This window comes from Salmo trutta, chromosome 12 (assembly GCF_901001165.1).
Source record: "Salmo trutta chromosome 12, fSalTru1.1, whole genome shotgun sequence".
NCBI classification, from domain to species: domain Eukaryota; kingdom Metazoa; phylum Chordata; class Actinopteri; order Salmoniformes; family Salmonidae; genus Salmo; species Salmo trutta.
This window is the reverse complement of record NC_042968.1, coordinates 12,260,873-12,282,476: the sequence shown is the minus strand read 5'-3', so window position 1 is coordinate 12,282,476 and position 21,604 is coordinate 12,260,873.

The following is a 21,604-nucleotide window of genomic DNA, read 5'->3' as shown; positions in this document are numbered from 1 at the left end:
ATAGGAAATAGAATATAGGTCTGTATGCAAATCAGACCAACATTTTCAAATCTAAAAGTCACAAACGAGTAAAGAATACAGTTAACTTTTACAGCACTATTCTACCTATACTAATCAACAGGTGCTCCAGGGGAAAAGGGGAGTCACAACAAGAGATCTCTTTAGAGCAATGCACTTCTTGACCGACATTCAAGATTATACTTTTGAAATGGACCTCTACCAAGCCTTTATTTCTATCGTCATATTCCTTCATATAAAAACAAATCTATGAATATTCATGAAAAATAATACACTGGTAATTGATATTTCATTACCGCATGTCTCATGTAGAAGTTTCCGGCACTTCCCTGCCTCCTGTACGTGGACCACCGCCCAAAAACTTTACTTGTGTCTTTTACATTTTTGAATAGGAGGAGAGAGATTTGACAGAGGAAACAGATACTAAAAGTCAACAACGCTGTCGACAGGGCTAAGGTTTGGGGGGGCCAGGGGTCAGGGGTCAGGGAGGAGAGCACAGAGCAGGGTGTTGGACAGTCCTTCCAGGCCCATTAGACTGATGTTTCTGACTACCAGCTGAAGATGGCTCTTCTTACGTATTATATGCTTGGGAGGCATCCAAGAAAACATGCTTGAAAAACAGACTCGCCACTGTTCACTTCTCAACTAAATTAAGATGTTATTCCTTCAGTCTCCTCTCTGTGTACTCTTGGATGTGGCCCTGCTTGTAGTCATTTCAAATCCTCCGCTCAATTGCATATTAGTACTATTAGTAACAGACACAACAATTTTAGAACATTGATGCAACATGATAGCAATAAAGCGTGACCTATAGTAGCAATACGCTCATGTTGCTGTGCATCCCATATTATAAGGATGTGGTGTGTGTGTTGTGTGTGTTCTGTGTGTGTGTGTGTGTGTGTTTGAAACCAGACTGAAACGTAAATTCTTGCCCAGTTTAGATTTAAATGAAAACACACCAGAGTGGCTGGCTCATACGTATGTAGAAAATGCTTCTTTCTTTAAAGTTGAGTTTCTCAAAGTATAATTAATCTGTTCCAGGTCTTTGATGAAGACACATTTTCAAAGTAGCCTACTTTAAGTGAAAATGGAGTGAGTGCAATTTTAAACAATTCGATTCTCTGAACCCTCCGTGACTGTAAACTTTAAAAATGTAACTTAAAATTTCTATCAACTACACTTTCAAGTATGACATCCACTAAATGAGGAGCACTGTTATAACAAACATTTCTATTGCCCGGATTCATTTGGCAATCTCATCATTATTGGTAACATCAATCCCGTATGTGAAGCTTTTACATTTCCACAAACACACAACTTTTTTATTTTTTTCTTCAGACTGGGGCCGAGTACACTACATGTTTGGCAGTTCTGATCATTAATGAGGCTTCGCACAAATACTGCAGAGACAAATATTTAGAGCTAAAGTCTGAGGTTTCGTCATCCTCATATTGTGAGACGGGGGAAAACTGTATTCCTGTATTTATCAGGATAAAGTGTATATACTGATCAAACCTGGCTTCTCTTGATGAGTTACTGATGGCAGTGTATTGCCTATGACCGATAACTGGACGCATGCTAATTTAAATCATCTGAATCAATGTCTCTACTGGTAGAAAACAAATCTAAATGAAAACATCTGACTCAAACTGATTAAGAACAATGTTCGGCATCGGGGATTTAATAATGAATACGGCATGCTTAAAATATCCCTCGTTTGATAGGTTCCATCATTCTCATATGTCTAAGTGAACTACTGTGTGTTAGGAAGAACCCTCGGACAACAAGACGAATGACAACATAGTCAACGGCATAGGGAAAAAAGTGAAGGGAAAGACTTTCCTGTGATGAGTTTCTTAACAAATCCGAAACGTGGGTTGACAATTAGGCCACTGCTGACAGACTTCCTCTCTAAGTGACAAACAATGATACATGACCCAAGCCTCAACCCAAATGGGAGTATGGCTGCCCTTCTGTTGTTGAGTTGATAAGCTCATAGGTGATACCTTTACAGAGGGTGCCGTTTATCACACAGACGTAACCGGGACCTACCTCTGCAGTCCAGCTAACTCCCTCATACTCCAACTACTACTGTACTGTATTCATGGGACAGTGAGCCATCATATTTTACTATTACCTATCAATTGGTTTCTAATCGCAATAATGAGGCAGCTGCCGCTGGTGACAGAGGGCTAACTGCCTCCGTGGGAACATTAAGGAGCCTGGGTTATGCTGTGGGCCGTTAACTACCTACAGGCGCTCCTTAATGGCTCCAAATGACCTCCTCAGTGGCTATTAGCACATCATTAGAACCTGCAGACCATTGGTGACCTCCACCGGACACACGTGATGCCTCCTCTATAGCTCCTCTCCCCTTAACACTTCAATCAAAGCTACTCCCCAGTGAGACCGCTATCACTGAGCTAACGTGGGTTGGCATTGGCAATCCAATAGTCGTGTACTCAAACATATAGGCATGTCTATGAACACAATACATTAAGCTGGTCTGGTACAATGTGTGTGATTGTGGGAAAACTAGAAAGAAAGAAAGAAGATGAACAGGTGTTATACATCCACCTGGAAATAAGCTTGCTTCTGGCCTTAGAAAGGGTCCTCCATACTTTCACCTCCTTTGGTAGCATTTCCTTTCGCCAGACACACATAAGGGTGCAGTGCCGAATAAAGTGCAAGGTGCTGCCACACCACACAAGTTTCTCTGTCAGACTAACCTCTGTGTACACTTACCAATGGTTTCCAGTTACTGCGAACAAAGGGGAGTCTTAGTAGGTTCATGTCAGCTGAGGAGCCCTGGAGAACAACATAAGAGAATAAAAGGAATGTGTTGCTTTGTCAGGGAAATGCAACACAATAGAACTGCCTTAAATGATCAGCGAATAATCTCTAATCACATGACAATTATGTTGGTTATTTGTAACCAACCACAGAAGGACAGTGACCTTGTGTTACAAATATGAGCTACCGAACACAAATTCCCCAGGATAATCTTTGTAGGCCATCAGCCATCCTTGGAAAAAGAGCTTATATGGCTCCACACGAGATCACTTTATATTTCCAACCGAACCCTATAGTGAAGATATATAGCACAACATTGTGGTAAGATGAAAAGATACTACAACTGATACTAACACTGCACATGAAGAGACATGTAAGTGTAACCATACTTAGTCAATGTGATCAAGCTCAGCAATGGCCATGTAGCTATGGATTTGTTTGTCTGCATATACTGTAGACTTACCTACAGTAAATGTAGTATGATTGGCAACCTTCCCATCAAAACCACACTCACTACGGCGCACACCAGAGGCTGTGACTTGTTATTACAGGGGGGTAAACTAGGGGGCAGTGGCCACAGAGTGCCTGCTAGCTGTAGTGCCAATTTCCTGTGCTCACTCTTAAGATTCAGTTTTAGATGTGTTCTCTGTGTCATGGGTTTGAATCACTACCCTTGCAATGCACGCACGCGCACGCACGCACGCACGCACGCACGCACGCACGCACACACACACACACACACACACACACACACACACACACACACACACACACACACACACCCACACACGCACACACACACACACACAAGTCCTCCCTGAATTAATTTGTTTTCATTTGCAGTATGTCAGCAGTACTTGTTCTTTGCTGCTGTGCTGAAGGATCTCTTAAGCAAGGGTCCGTCTCCTCCTCCTTAATCATTAAATCAGCCTTTTTTTCCCTTTACAGTGGGATAGCAGGACAGATAACAGTAAAGTACTGTGTACTGCACAGTATCTCATCTCAGTTCAATCTGATTACAGCTGCAGAGCTTCTCAAAGGATTCTGACATGCAACCTTCCTGTAGCATCCCCACGATGCCGAGATAAATGTTTCTGCCTGTTGGTGGTGACTGTGGTGCAGCCCAATTAACACTGATGCAATGGCCCATCCAAAAATAGCTGTTACTTTGGAAAATATTGTCTTGTTTTGGGGAGTCCAGCGTAGTGCTGCATGGCTACCGTGTTGCCAGCCGGTCAAACAAAGAGCGAGACACAGAGACAAGGGTTGAGAACCTTTTCGCAGTAAGAGAAGAGACATCGGAAATTGCACTTCCATGCCATCAATTTCCCAGAGACGACCAAAAACCCTGGACACACTTAATCAGGAAAAGGGCACACCTCCGAATATCCATTCTTTTGTAATGGCATTACAAGAGAAGCAAGATTTACAGATCACTTAATGTGCCAGAGTCTTCTGCATAAAAGTATATACAAAGGTTAATATTGCAATAATATCTTCCTGGAGGGCATTGTAATCATTATCTCCCTGGAGGTATCAATTAGAAGCACTTTACAGCAGGTAATGACTGAGATTCCGGAACAAAATGACATTATTATTGTTATCATCATCTATAATTTCAGAGTGGATATACAAGGCAAAAAAGAGAACGATAAGTTCAACTAGAGGTAGACTTAAGGAATGAGAAGACTTTTCCATCGCATCTGACATTTTGTCTCTTATTCATTTGGTCAAGGGAACTCTAGGTCCTAACCTCTAGGTCCTCCTCAGCTTGTGTGTGCTGCTGCTACACTACATGACCAAAGGTATGTGGACACCTGCTCGTCAAATATCTAATTACAAAATCATGGGCATTAATATGGAGTTGGTCCCTCCTTTGCTGCTACAACAGACTCCTCTTCTGGGAAGGCTTTCCACTAGATGTTGGAACATTGCTGAGGGGACTTGCTTCCATTCAGCAACAAGAGCATTCGTGAGGTCGGGCACTGATGTTGGGCGATTAGGCCTGGCTCGCAGTCGGTGTTCCAAATCATACCAAATATGTTCGATGGGGTTGAGGTCAGGGCTCTGTGCAGGCCAGTCAAGTTCTTCCACACCGATCTCGACAAACCATTTCTGTATGTACCTCGCTTTGTGCATGGGGGCATTGTCATGCTGAAACAGGAAAGGGGCTTCCCCAAACTGTTGCTTCAAAGTTTGAAGCACAGAATAGTCTAGAATGTCATTGTAAGCTGTAGCGTTAAGATTTCCTTTCACTGGAACTAAGGGGCCAAGCCCGAACCATGAAAAACTGCCCCAGACAATTATTCCTCCTCCACCACACTTTACATTTGGTACTACGCATTCAGGCAGGTAGCGTTCTCCTGGCATCCGCCCAGTGGTGTAAATTACATAAGTAAAAATACTTTAAAGAACTACTTAAGTAGTTTTTTGGGGTATCTGTACATTACTTTACTATTTATATTTTTGACAACTTTTACTTCACTACATTCCTAAAGAAAATAATGTACTTTTTACTCCATACATTTTCCCTGATACCCAAATGTACTCGTTACATTTTGAATGCTTAGCAGGACAGGAAAATGGTCCAATTCACACACTTATCAAGAGAACATCCTTGGTCATCTCTACTGCCTCTGATCTGGTGGACTCACTAAACACAACTGCTTCGTTTGTAAATTATGTCTGAGTGTTGGAGTATGCCCCTGGCTATCCGTCAATAAAAGGAAACAAGAAAATGGTGCCGTTTAGTTTGCTTTATATAAGGAATTTGAAATAATTTATACTTGTACTTTTACTTTTGATACTTAAGTACATTTTAACAATTACATTTACTTTTGATACCTACGTATATTTAAAACCAAATACTTTTAGACTTTTTCTCAAGTAGTATTTTACTGTGTGACTTTCACTTTTATTAAGTAATTTCTATTAAAGGTATCTTTACATTTACACAAGTACTTTTTCCACCACTGCATCCTCCAAACCCAGATTCGTCCAAAGGACGGCCAGATGATGAAGCGTGATTCATCACTCCAGAGATTTTTGTTTCCATTGCTCCTGAGCCCAATGGTGGTGAGGTCGGAAAATCCATTTCATGAAGCTTCTGACGAACAGTTCTTGTGCTGACTTGGCTTCCAGAGACAGTTTGGAACTCGGTAGTGAGTGTTGTAACTGAGGACCGACGATTTTAACGCGCTACATGCTTCAGCACTCGGTGGTCCCGTTCTGTGAGCTTGTGTGGCCTACCACTTCGCCGCTGAGCCATTGTTGCTCCTAGACATTTCCACTTCACAATAACAGCACTTACATTTGACCGGGGCAGCTCCAGCAAGGCAGAAATTTTACAAATAGAGATGGGTTTCCTCATATTCAGGCGTTGATTGTCAGTCCCAATTTCCTCAAAGAAGCTTGTGCGTGTAAATGTGTGTGCATGTGTGTGTTCATTTGCGCGTGACTGTGTGTATGTGAGAGAGAGACAGAGAGAGAGAGACAGAGAGAGAGAGACAGAGAGAGAGACAGAGAGAGAGACAGAGCGAGAGAGAGACAGAGAGAGAGAGACAGAGAAAGAGAGGAGAGGGAAAGAGGAAGTTGCGCATCAAAACCTCCAGCAACTGGACAGCAAATATTTGCGTACCACAAAACACAAGAGCATTATGGTTTGCTCTTCACTATTTATTCAGACAGGAAAAAAAGTTTGACGCGTCAGAGAAGTTGTCGAGTGACCTTTGCGCTGGGCTACAAACAATCGTAACGAGTATTGGTTCTGTTATTGACCTCACTCATCAACACCATGAATAATTCAGAGATACACTCTTGCTTGTCCAGACTACATTAAGCATAAAGGCCTCTGACTTTTGATTGAACTGTTTTATATTTAATAAGCAACACAGAGCAGCCCGGATTCTCCTTTTTAAGAAGAATTTAATTGCACGTTGGTGACATCCATCACACTGTTGTCACCGCCGTGACCTTTTGTGGAGGGCTATTCAGAACCAGGAAGTTATGAGACGGTTTTCTATATTCCGTCACAACCACCCTAAAGCTTTATTATGCGTGTTGGCCCATTTGTTAGTCACACTGTAGCAAGGCTTGGATTGTGTGGGTCTTTTCCCACATCATTATGAGAGGAGCTACAGAAGAAGTAGTCTACACTGTTGGCCTATAGAACACCAAGTGGCAGGTCTGTCTCTCTTTAATGTCTGTTAAACTGACCATGTAGTGGCTGAGATATTCCCCTATATGTATGATACAGCATTGAGGTCTGCAGTCATGGGATATTCACATACAGTGGTCTATCATCAGCATCATCAACAAGGCCAGACCTACAGGCGTATTTTAGACTACACGATAGAAAATATATAATAATGTGTTCATGCCATCCCGATTCCTCCCCGTGAGGGGGGTACAGCAGGGTAACGGGAAAACTCGAGGGGGGGGACAATGAGCTAAGGATGAGGGGGAGGGGTTCAGCAAATGTCACATTCTTCACCCCAAGGAGAGGGTTTTAAATAGATTGCATCCCTTATGTGATTTCCACTTTCTTATTCTTAAATGTGTGTAATTTGGAGTGTAATAGAGAAGGGGGGGAAAAAAACGCTATAGGTTAACGTCATCAACCTCCATCCATACCCAAGGGAGGATGCTACAGCTAAAACTAGCTCCCTAGCTAGCGCACGGCATTGGCCTTGAGAAGTAATGCAAGTAGTGGGAGTGACGGCGAGGGAGTGAGGAGAGATCAAATACAGGTGAGTGTTATCCCTGAGGAACTCCAGATGGCCCGCACTGCCCCTTCACTCATCCAGCTAGACGCTTCACTGTGTCACTAAGACAATCGTTCTTTAGAACCTACTTACGTACCACCACTCTTTATACACATAGCTATATATAGCCCTCGTACTTTGTTAAGGGAGGTATGGCTCCCATAATCTTTTCAGACTGGGACAAACTCACCCCATTGATATCAATGTATTTATTACAGCAATAGCAATATAAGGCAAGGCGAAGTGAGATATCAGCTTACCCGAGGCTGAGAGAAATGTAAGATAAAGGATATTTAATATCCAGTTCACATCACGAGGGCTAAACCTCTAATAGCACTTGGGGTTTCTGTGCAGGTAATGCCTTCATCTTTGTCTAAACACTTTCATGGACTTTAGCTGTAATAATATAAAGTGTGTGGGTCACAGATAAATGTAGCGTAATGGCTCAAAGCTGAAGATTACCCATACATCCTGTCTGCTTATTAATGCTCCTAGGCACTTCCACTAAAGGTGTTATCTTCAGGAGAGGAAAAAAAGCACATCAAATATTCTTTATTTTTTTCCGTTATTTACAGCTCTTTGCATTTTGTCACATTGCGTTAGAATCACAAAGCGTGCATTCCGGATGGCAATAATCACTCTCTGAAAGCAAATATATAGGTACATTATTGGGTACAACATTACGCTGGTGGCTTGCGTTCTAGGTCCCATTACCCTCGCTTATTTTGTGTCTAAATGATAATGAGCATTCAAATGATAGCCTATATCATTTAGAGTGAAACTTGAATTTAAAACACTGGGTGCCATTTACAGAGGGGTCATGTTTTCTTGAGATCAATCAGGTGTCCTCTGCATCCAATAATAAGGAACCGCCTATGGTTTCCTTGAAGCAGTAAAAATAATGGTGTTGTCCTAATTATGCGTTAGGTGATGCATTATTTAACAATCCAACATGCATTGCAGGGTTGGATATGAGTCAAATAATTTATGACAAGATCTCTTTTTTTTGCCCCACACTTTAAATCAAACTTCAATAAATGTGCCACCCCTATCCATTTTACATGAGGCCTTGCTGAAAACAATCAGGAAATCTGTTATTTCAAATTCTTCCGACAGCGCCGGGTCAAAAATACAAAATAACACCAAAGCACGAGAAGCTTCAGCACACTAGCTCACCTTGGGCTACACATCCACTTCAACTGGGAGAGAAACAGACAAAAGGTGGCGGATGATCCAAAAGACAGTCCCTCCAAATATTCAGTCTGATCCTAGCAATTATGGTATGTTGTGCTTGCTAAGGGTTTCCCACAACCAAAACCTCCTTTTCTATCTCTCTGTCTCTCTTCACCACTCCACACCTTCATCTAGTCCTTTCCGCAGAACACAAACGAGCGCAGAGTAAGTTCGGGTTGGAAAAAACTCAAGTTGTATTTATTTTCTCTGTCAGTGTGTCATGTGGTAGGCTTATGGAAGATATATTAACTTAACCGGGGAGAGATTGTTTTGAGAGGGTGACATGTCAAAGGTCACAGCCCATTGTTTGCTAGTTAGTTTGAGACAGTGTGACTCAAAACCAATCCGGTAAAATACATGTCTTTAGATTCACAATGATGGATCCATTTCCACAAACTGGTGTATCTGTGTACATTCATACATTTTACATTCCAACTCTTCTAATCTCACATACCCAGGCCTCATTCAGCTGCAGTTTCATTCCAACTCCATTTTGTTGCCCCAGATATATGCAGTAAATGACAGTAGTGTGCCTCTGCCACCACTGCTAATGACAAAAGCAATAAAACATTTGGAAGGGATGAGGCCATCTATCATGTGAAGCCCACAGAGAAACAGAGGAGCTTAAAAGCACAGTAAGAGTATACCCTGGACAGGGCCAAGGAAACCAAATTTATATCATATTACACATTGAAATGTGACCCTGTAATGACATCACTTATATTAAATCAAGGCCTTGACTCAGTATTACTTAAGCTGAACTGGTGTACTTCCTGAAGCGGAATGGGAAAAAAATGGAATAGTGTTGTCGTTTTTGTGACTGTGGAACATAGATACGGTTTGATTTAGATTGGCACGAGGCAAACATGGAGAAAGCGGGGTGCTGTAAAACAAAGACAGAATAGAAAGTGTGCTCAGATATCTAATTACTGTGGGATAGCGAGGTAACTGGACATACTGTATAGGCCAATACTTCTCAGGGAACCTTTAAACCCTTTTTGGGCCCAGCAAAGCAAACATGTTTTACGATGGGGTTTAAATAGCACCTTTTTATTAACACCTGGAGAGAAAAATCACGTATGGATTTGACTTTCTCGAGAATATTGAACTGGTTAAAACTACAGCACAGTGGGTTTAGCTAAAAAAAACATTTTATATGGTTATGTTTTTGTGGTAAATAAAAAATAAATAAAAATACAAATAATAATAATAAAAAAATATATATATAGTCCAGTTATTAACAAGCTACATAAAGGGTAGCCGGTATCTTAGATGTTAGAGCCGACAAGGTGAAAAATCTGTTGATGCAAGGCACTTAAACCTAATTTGCCCCAGGGGCTCCGCACTACTATGGCTGACCCTGTAAAACAACACATTTCACTGCACCTATCCAGTATATGTGACAATAAAACCTTTATTAAAAAGTATTCCTTTTCCACAGTCTTGGATCTCACTGGGAGAACAAGCATTGAGAGAGGCAAGCAGCGCCTGTTGAATCAGATCACAAAAAAATGAATCCTCCTCACCTGTCTGCTCGTGTTGACTCCTCTTGTTTAGATTTCACAGTGGGAAACAAATAAAACTGCATATTTACTTTTAATTGAAAGGAAATTAAAGACGCATCCACATCCGCAAGTGACAAAGGAAGATCACAAGCCTTTGGAGCGATGATAGCTTTTGTTTAAGATGGATTTCATAAAGAAAACCCCTACTGATAATGATTAAAAAAAAATCTTGGACATTTCTCCAAATACAATTACCTCTGCATCACCTGATTCAATCAAATGCATTTGCATTCTGTTTGCATCCAGTGTTCCGTGAACCAGTAAACAAGACAGGAGGAAGAAATCTGATGTGGTTTCATGCTTATGGCTGCTCCTCTGTTTGCTACATTTTATTCCGAATATTTGAATTCTTCTGAATTTGTAAATACTGCACAATGTACGAATGTGTGGATGAATGTTTTTTGAATGGGGGGCGTCTCCTTGAGTCGAAATACTATCCCACGTTTTGAAACAGATGTTGCTTGGCTGGTGAGTACTTGAGATTAAAAATCAACTGTGCGTGATGTGAACTCAACCACTCTATGTATCAAAGTAGTAGCAGCATGTTGGATCTACTGAGCGATGTTGGCTGGCATCGTGACCAAAGTCTTAGTGGTGCTCTGTTACATACCAGATCACATGCTTCCCAACTGGATAGCTGCTCAGAGATCCCCCACTGCCTGTCCTGTTGGAAAGTGCAAAGAGGGACAAGTAAGTAGACATCTTCTCTTTTACACTCTCAGTCCTATCACGTAAGTAGACGTCATCTCTTTCACACTCTCAGTCCTATCACGTAAGTAGACATCTTCTCTTTTACACTCTCAGTCCTATCACGTAAGTAGACATCTTCTCTTTTACACTCTCAGTCCTATCACGTAAGTAGACAGCTTCTCTTTTACACTCTCAGTCCTCTCTCAGTTTAACCTCTATGCCTCTAGTAATACAGGGTTTAAGTTGAGCAGATGAGCCTATTGTTTTGCCAATTAGAGACACCTCATCTATCCACCCTGTTCTCCTGTCTCATCCCACACTGACTGAGCCCTGGCCCATCTTCACACGTATTCAATGAAAATCACTGAGGTCAGAGGTCGCCTGCACCACAGCTCAACATGTCTCTATGTCTCCATTAATCCAAATAATCACTTAACTGCTCCAATCCAATGAGTAAATGTAACATTTCGGTGTGGGTGTATGCATTTGCCATATACTGTATGAGAAGAGAGCATTCAATCTGGAAGGATATTAACTGAAATTACATTTAGTTTCACTTTTATGTACGGTGGGTAAAGACCAAACCGACCAAACCAAACTCTCTGTGAAGACCAAACCGTCTTCATGTCTAAATGGAATGAGGGATGAGGAGCACATGGATGTGTGATCAAGAGAGGAGTGAAGTGAGACAAGTCATCTCTTCATCCTGCTGTCCAGCCACTAAATATTTCAACCAAACTGCTCTAGTAACAGAGTTCAGTGGAGGATTTAGCCAAATTCTTTATTTCTCAAGCAGTGGTATGCATTTTGTGCATGCATAAAAAAAGACAAAGTGAGAAACTCACCATTCACACACTGTTAGATTTGTACAATTGGGAAAGCATATAATCCATAAAGAATTGTTTGAACTCGAAGATGAATAGATTCCGCGGTGTTCACTTCAAATACACCTCTCTCCCCACACACGTATGCTACGCAACAACTCATGAATAAGCACATAGGCTAAAGTAGCTGATATGAAATGCTTCGAATACGGGCGTAAATACACTCAGTCTTTCCGCAAAAGTTGAAAAAGGGATAGGGGAAAAACACGTTTATTGGCTGACCGACCACTGTGCAGTGGCATAATAACTAAGGAGGCTATTTATTCTTAATTGATATGGCCTTTCTTACTATGAAAAGAACAATTATTTCTAGCTCCACACGCCTCTCGTATGCACAGTAAGCTATCAACACAAAGTGCCCTGAGTGAAATGAGCAAGACTCGTCATCGTACAACTCCAAACTTGAGTGAGCCTTTTCATATTTTCCTATATAAAAGCACCCCTGTTTCACCATCAAGATTATAAAATGTGACAATATAATAGCAATTTAGTATATCAACAGTATTTATAAGGCATTAAAGTCAATGACACATGGTGAGCAACAGCATAACACAATGAGTTCTTGTTAAGCCGATATTGCTTTCATGGCATGCGGCATCATTTCATTCGAGCATATCACCGAGGAAGTCATCGAAGCTGGTAGGTACCCAGTCGCTCTACAGTTTTGTTTTGATGTTGACCAAAGTGATCCCACTTTGTTGATCTCAAAATGTGAGTTGAATTGCAATAGAAGTCAAGTCAATGGAATTACAATATAATGTTTCTATTCCATTAGCTTTGAAAACGGTACCTTCGCCCATCAAGCCTATGGGGTACGGAATGTCCCTCGCTGTCTTTTCTTCGCTTTTCCCTCCACCGTCAGCCCTGGAGTTGGATAGTCTGGGGACAGCTACAGTGTTGTGAGATTACAAAAAGTGAAGATCCATTTGTTTGATTTTAATGATCTGTTTCGTGGTAAAGCAATACACATGTTCCAATATTCCGTCGACTTCACTGGAATCATGTTGAGTTCACCCTCTCATAACCTTCACATTGCCAGGTTATTTATTTACTTAGGCTGAAATAGAAAAGTCGGTGCAGTAGAACATAAAAGCAATCAGTCTCTGTGATTTAACAAGAACCTTGTCCTATCAGACTAAGAACAATACAGTACATCAGCAATTTTCTAGCCCTACTGCCTGAGTCAAAGAGAAGACAGGGTCTGTTCTCACATCGCCAGCTATAGTGTAAAGGGAAAATGTATGTTGTCTTCAGCATCACCAATGGAAAAACAATTAAATGTGATCGATGGAGATTGGGGGTTTAGGGGGGGGTTTGAATGTCTGTCTATCCCTGTTTACTTACCTCCCGGAGACACAAAATGTCAGCTCTAAGCAGTTTGTGGACTCCCCGCTAAGCGTTTGGCCTGCTCCAAACCAGACTGGTTCCATCTTCTGGACTCTTGGCATTCGACACACGCGTTGTGGCCATCAATGTGTCATTCAAATACCCTGCCTTTATAGTTGTACTACTGAAGAATGTTGCTTTCTTCTTTTGGTATTTTGGTTGTTCTTATTGGCATGATTGTCCTTGTGCTCGTCTCTTTTTCAGATTGAAAGTCACTTTTGACCTCCAATATCTAATGGCTCCATTCATCTGAGAAGGGGTCACAACGAGAGAAAAATCCCCCTTGGGATGTTTAGAAGTAAGTCCCCTCATTTCACTGCAACATTAAGTATTAAAGAAAACTGCCAACGTCACATGAAAAAAAGCTCAGTACACACAAAAAGATAAGGTGATGATGTCAAGACAGCTGAAAAAAGTGTTTCTATTGTAAAATGGCAGGTATTGTTTTAAGCAAAAAGATGTCACAGTGGAGCCAGTGGCAAAGTGAGGAGTGACAATGGTGCTGCTAAACTGCTTTGGCAAGAGATGACAGGGGCATTTGGAAGAAATAAACAGTCAACATCACACAGCCACTTTGTTTCCTCTACTTAAAAACATCCTGTTTCATTTCAATCCTAAAACATTCTGTAATTGGGCAATGGATGAAGGGGTGTGGGATATAGGGCGGCTTTTCAACGGCTGTGAGCAAGTGTTTTTTTTCCCAAGCTATTACTACCATTACAATGTGAATCTCTCGCCCCTATGGATTTGCTTTCTGTGTAGTGCCAACGCTCGTTCAAGAAAACTCCACATGGAATAAGCTAATCCCTTTCAAGCGGGACGCAGCAGCCGCGGACATGACTTTGCAAAGGGGGAGATGATGTCACCCGTTCAAAGTTTGGATTGAAAACACACTCCCCCCCATTCACCACCTTCCCTTTGAAACTCACAGCCAACTACAATAATCAGCTTCCACTCAAAGTATTTATCAGATGGAGGGAAGACGAGATTACATCGAGAGCAAGTATGTGTCCCTATTATCCTGCCAGGGAGCGTCTAACAAGGCTGACACTGGAGGTGACATGGAGAGAGGGAATAGGAGAGGAGGAGGAGGAAGAGGAGGAGTATGAGGAAGCGAGAAAGGGAACAGTGTCTAAAAGAGAGAGAGAGAGAGAGAGAGAGAGAGAAGGGGGTTGAGAGAAGAAACTAAAATACAACTCATTATCCCAACCCCAAAAACATCCCACACTCTCTCTCGTACACCGCTTTTGTTTGTGCACTCTGTCTTTGTCATTTAGTCTTACTTATTTATGAGATTTTACAAGTTCCTGTGAAGATGCAGAGCTTTGCAGTTTATGTCTAATTTAGTAAATATCCTTTCGCCAGTCAGGCTTGTCATCAACTCCCCCCCCCCCTTTTATGCTCTCTGCTTTTGTCTGACTTTCCTCGTACTGTCTTCAATGGTTTGGAGTGTGGTTGGTTGACAAAGAGAAAACTAAACGAGTCTTGATACTACAATGCATTCTCTCTGATTTGCAGTCTGTTTTCCGGCACAGAAGTTGAACTGCTTAGCTGTATGCCACAGACTAAACAACATGCAGTAACTAGTGCGAGGGCTTCCGACTTCAACACTAGTTTTGTGAAGTTTGTCTAATATCCATTGTCTTTTAATGCAGAGAGGAGGATAATGGCCAGTAACGCACACAACAGTGATCTGCTCTGTCTTGCTGGATCTCACTTTAGCAATACCCATGTTAATAATCACAGTAGTATGATGGGTTACAAAAGGAGAAAAGAGAGATGAAATACATTTGGAATGTTTTATGGAAAACAATCTGACACAAAGTAATATTCATCTCCAATGAATCCAATATTCTTTTTGGAATGATATTAGACGGTATCTATTATATCTTCCATTGTGTTCCCATCTGCCCTTTTCAGGATCTAAATTATGTGCATTAGTACTGTACGTAAATGGGCTAATGCCTGTCTGTATTTAGCGGGCTACATGCCGTGAATATATTCTCTGCTTCAAGAAGTAATTGGTAATTACAGTGGTCATTTAGGCAATCACTGTCTCTCTGAGATTCATGTCATTCTTAAAAATAACTAGCTCTTAACCTTTGACAGAATTCTACAGAAACTGTTCATCATCACCCCCGCTTTGATTAATTTTTTGCACACAAACACACACACACACACACACACACACACACACACACACACACACACACACACACACACACACACACACACACACGCACGCACGCACACACACACACGCGTATCAATAAAATTGATACTTTTACATTTGTTAACTGTGGCAGTCTACCTCCCCCATGTGAAGAGGAAAGAAACATAGATCTGAATAGCGGCAGGAACGCAGCACACTTCTAAACTCATTTGACCTATCCCTTGGACGAGTCTCTCCATCTCTCCCAACCAAAAGTTATGAGTAAGTATTGCTACACTTTAGCAACAATAAGCCTTTCTTTTCCAACCAAAGCGTTCCATCCTCTCACTCATTCTTCATCTATTTCTTGCCTCCCCTCTCAGTTTCTTTATTTAAAAACCTCACATCACACATAAGTCATATCTGTGCATAATGAACCTCCATCCAGAGAAACTTCGCTTCCAGGTGGATATTGTATGTGAGAAATAGCCAGGTTGACAACATTAGCATTGAAACAGTTATCCCCTAAAACGTACAGCCTCCATTATTGGATGTTCACAGACTCTTTAGCATCTTCACTTGCCTTTCCCGCAGGCAAAATGTGAAATCAGTTTCTTACTTTCACTGACTAGCAGATCAGCTTTTTTTAATACCCAGCAAGAAAGAAACTAATTTCATAAATACAGTTTATCCCTGGTACAGACAATATAAAGTATTTCAAACACAGTGCTAATAACAAAACCCATATAAAAGCTATGCGAATGTGTTTTTGTTTCACACAGAACAAGACAATACTAAAAATCGAAACATTATGAAACGACATCGTGCCACTTATATGGAGCATTCGGACCACATGTATTTCAGTTGGTTAGAAACAGGAGGAAGTCATATAGGGAAATTAGAGATTAGCTTAATATTGAATGTTGAAGAAGTCATGTCGGGACAAAGGTTCAAGCAGTTTAGCTGTTCCTTTGTACACTGAACCCTAAAATGTGATTTGCACACCTTATAATTCCTTACTCTTGCAACGTTTGTGCTCGCTCAAATTGAGAAACGAAATGAACTCAAAGAATGGTCCCTGTAATATTAATGAGGGAGTCGGTATGGGTAGTGTGATTTAAGCTACCTTTTATGCCTGAGTTACACAGCTCAAATTATGTATTCAGAATAATACTTAACATTTTCTTTCTTTAACTGAAAGAATGTAGTCTACCGTGAGACTCTGCTTAGTCGAAGGTGTTTAAGATACAAAAACGGAGAGATTAACCCAGCGACGGCCTGGCCCTCTCTCCTTGGCTGTGCTTCACATCCCTGCTGATACGACGCTGTGACTTTGGGCCTGAGTGACCACGCCTGTCTGATAACATGTCACTGTGGAACTCACTAAAGTGGGTTTGCCTTGATGGATGTGGCAGTTGGTTGACCGATGTGGAAGCTGTTTAGCTGAGACATTTACACACGTCAATATTCCTTCTTGCTCTCTAAAACACAGGATATTTATTGTTGTACTGATCAAATCCATAACTAAACTAGGAGTGGGCAGGGGTTAGGGGTTAGGGAGTGGGAGATACAGGAGTGAGATAGGGGACTGCGTTTGAAGTGGTTGAATCTGGCAGGTATGACTTCACCATTGTTTTGAGAGGACATAGGGCCTACCTTAAAATGTACCACCCTCATACAAAATAATACCATCAGGCCCTCAGAGGGCTTTAGGGTTGTCAGGTGTTGAAATGTTTTTAAAGGATGGTTTGGGGAGAAGGGACCCTCGAAGCACATATCATACAGTGCATTCGGGAAAGTATTCAGACCCGTTGACTTTTTCCACATTTTGTTACGTTACAGCCTTATTCTAAAATAGATTAAATCGTCCCCCCCCCCCCCCCTCAATCTACCCACAATTGCCCATAATGACAAAGCAAAAGTACACATTTACATAAGTATTCAGACCCTTTACTCAGTACCTTGTTGAAGTACATTTGGCAGTGATTACAGCCTTGAGTCTTCTTGGGTATGACGCTACAAGCTTGGCACACCTGTATTTGGGGAGTTTCTCCCATTCTTCTCTGCAGATCCTCTGAAGTTCTGTCAGGTTGGATGGGGAGCATCGCTGCCCAGCTATTGTCAGGTCTCTCCAGAGATGTTCGATCGGGTTCAAGTCTGGGGTCTGGCTGGGCCACTCAAGGACATTGAGACTTGTCCCGATGCCACTCCTGCGTTGTCTTGGCTGTGTGCATAGGGTCGTTGTCCTGTTGAAAGGTGAACCTTCACCCCAGTCTGAGGTCCTGAGTGCTCTGGAGCAGGTTTTCATCTCTGTCAGAGTGACCATCGGGTTCTTGGTCACCTCCCTGACCAAGGCCCTTCTCCCCCGATTGCTCAGTTTGGCCAGGTGGCCAGCTCTAGTCTTGGTGGTTCCAAACTTCTTCCATTTAAGAATGATGGAGGACACTGTGTTCTTGGGGACCTTCAATGCTGCGGACATTTTTTGGTACCCTCCCCAGATCTGTGCCTCAACACAATCCTGTCTCGAAGCTCTTTTTGATCTGTCATGCACTGTCAACTGTGGGACCTTACATAGACAGCTGTGTGCCTTTCCAAACCATCCCCAAACAATTGAATTTACCACAGGTGGACTCCAGTCAAGTCGTAGAAACATCGCAAGGATGAACAACGAAAACAGGATGCACCTGAGCTCAATTTCGGGTCTCATAGCAAAGGGTCTGAATACTTATGCAAATAAGGTATTTCTGTTTTTTTTTTGTTTAATACATTTGCAAACATTTCTAAAAACCCGTTTTCGCTTTGTCCTTATGGGGTATTGTGTGTAGATTGATGAGGATTTTTTGGGGGGATTGTATCAATTTTAGAATAAGGCTGTAACGTAACAAAATATGTAAAAAGTCAAGGGGTCTGAATACTTTCCGAATGCACTGCATATAACGATGTCGAAGGTCATGATTATGGGAATTGGGATATGTTGCAAACAGTGAGAACTAACCATGCTCTTAGAGCAGTAGCCATCGGCAGATCTGTTTATTTCCGGTCTGCCTCCAACGCATACTGTCCGTACACATTGTAAAGGCAGAGAGGAGAGCAATAAAGACCTTGGGTTGGCTGCTATGAAAATGGCTGCTTTTGACCGTTAGTCTATGGCAACGCCTGTGTGCGTTTGTGTCTCTGAGAGTGTTTGTGTGTCTGTTTATTACACTGCACAGACTTGTGATCAGTCGGAACACAGCAGGATCACGTTTGCGCTGACAACGCTGTCACCCTATTTAGGCCTTATAGGAATTAGACTGGAGAAGATCTGCTCCTACAACACTCTAAGCTGTGTTTTAGCATTTCTGTGTGGTTCTGGATTTTATCACGATTTCCCACTGAGTAGAGAAATATTAGTGTGGCAGATATATCTGCCAATTCAAACTTGCATCAAAAGCGTATCGACCACGCAGCCGAAGCAGCATCTCCGTGCACTTCGTCCTTTGAATTGTAAAATCAGCTTGGCAAAAGAAGTGGCACCATAAAATTCAGCTGTGGTTTTCTTTCAGCCAAAGCGCTTTTCTTTTGTCGAAAAAAAAGGGGAGAAAAGCCTAGGTCTTAGCTGCGCAAGAGTATGGGGAATGCATGGGTCCATCTGGCACCCAAAGACGAGGCTTTGTCAGGATCCATCCAAGACAAGACACATTGCTGCAGAAGGGTCCTTTTCTACAGCACCTGCAAAATACCTCTGAGCCCAGCCACAGAGACGGAGTGACTGACTGCATGCCCACATTGTTCTATATTCTGCAAGTGTAATCACTCCCGCACCCTCTATGTGCCCTCGCGGAAAACTTACACTCCCTCTTAGGCTTCACAAACGGGCAAATAAGATTGCCTTTAAGGTTTCTCAGTGCTGTGACATTGCACAGGGACAGAGACACAGGTACAGAGAGAGAGAGATGAAGGAGCACCTAGAGAGAAAGATGAACAGGAAGTGAGAATACCTTTAACCTTTATTTAACTAGGCAAGTCAGTTAAGAACAAATTCTTATTTACAATGACGGCCTACTCCGGCCAAACCCGGACAACGCTGGGCCAATTGTGCGTCGCCCTATGGGACTCTCAATCACGGCCAGATGTGACACAGCCTGGATTCGTACCAGGGACTGTAGTGATGCCTCTTCCACTGAGATGCAGTGCCTTAGACCGAGAGCTCCGAGTGGCAAAAGAGAGTGCAAAAGAGAGCAAGGAAAAGAGAGAGAGAGAGAGAGAGAGCAAGAGAAAGAAATGGAGAGATGTGTCTATTATTTACCCTGGGACACCTCATGCTTCACTGCTCTTCGTTAGGGAGAGAAAGGACGTCTTGCCTTATCGCAGGTGCCCAATTTGCTCCCGATTTTGTATGCGTTCTCAATTGATTTCTGTGACAAAGTCTGAAATCATGTTCAACTCTGACTATGACATTTGAAAAGGGTGCTCGACTCCCTCAGAGGTGGGTCTGTTTCCTCTACGTGGAGATGTCTGAGAAACAGACAAAAAAGGCCACATGAATAACCATAATATGCGTTTTAATACAGACTATTCACAGCTGTTTTATGAAAATTAGAATTAGGTTATGCTTGAAGCACGTTGATGATAAATCCGTTCTAAGCTTAATTATGATGCTATAAAATATGTCCTGTACTGGCACATACAACTTTTTAAGTGTATTAAAAATTCCAATCATATTTAAAAACGTTATAATCTCTCCATATAATTAGAACTGTATGAGTAATTGCCAGTGAGTGGCAGAGGTGAAGGTGAATGTAATTCCCATATAGTCGTCTTCCACAAGACAACCACCACAATAAAACTGTAATAAAAGATTTAAAAACCACTGGCATCCAAGACAATATAATGACACTCTGGTAATTTCACATAAACCAGGCACACAGAGCCATGTCTACTTATGTCTTCTTTACAGAGAGATTACAGTAGCTTTAGATTGAATTACACACTTGCTAGTGCACAGCACACATACAGGTATTGACATTTAAAATGAAGAATACATAGTGAAGGAATATTTGATACTACAGTATATGTCCAGGCAAACGTCCTTATCTCCATAGCTCAGGAGGTACAGAGAACAGCCACAGAGAACATGTCTATATTTCTCTGAGGCTACCTTTCATTCCAGATGAGAGTTAGCACTAACTCCATGGTCTGAAAGGACACTAAAAGCAGAGCTAGCAGTATCAGGTCAAGTTGCTTGACTGATCTGTTACACAGCAGGGCAATGGTTGACCGTGGCACTTGTCTAGTGAATAGCTTTAAGTACAACGAGCCATTAAGCAGCACTATCGAGGATGACTCAGTTCCAGAGCACGGTGTGTGGAGTGGTAATATAGCACAGTCATGGGATCAAACACCATTGAAGACATCAATACCACTGTATGTCTGTTAACCCTGCTTTTTCTATTGAATTAAATTAGCCACAATTTAGCGCTATAATAAGCATGGAACAAAATGTTGATCACGAAATGAAATGATGTCCATTGCAAGTTGTCATGAACATTTGTATGATGTGGACTGTCAAAGCTGCTGTTTCTGACAATCCGACAGAGCCTTAGATCCTGGCTTCAACTTATCTAAAGCAGCTTAGAGCATCAATGTGTCCATCAAATCCAACCCCTCAGAATGGGAGACCTCCCTCCCATTGTACTAGTAAGTCAGTGCTTTAGCGAAGGGGACGGGAGGGAGGGAAGTTATAGTCCCAAATCTCTCCTCCTTCAAGTCCATACAACACGCCAGTGACCCACGGTTCTGAGAGCTGCTAGAGTCGGCTACTGTATGTGTGAGTTTCACTGATGGCCTCATTGATGCAGCAGGACACAGAGCCATAGAGCCCGGGCATTTTAGCTTCCAACCACAGCTCCTCGGAGGACCCTGCTATCCCTCACATGTATGCCGAGATAAAGCCGCGCCAGGCGGCATCAAAAGTTGCAGGGCCAAAGTTTTGCCTAAGAACAGAAAAGAAAAATCAAGAAGTTTAAGCTGTGGAGCCTTCCCCTAAAGGCAAGCTGGCCAGCCATCTGCGCACACTCTAGCCATAGCCACCACCCCTGGAAGAGAGGGAAAGAGAGAGAGACCGAGAGAGAGAGACGC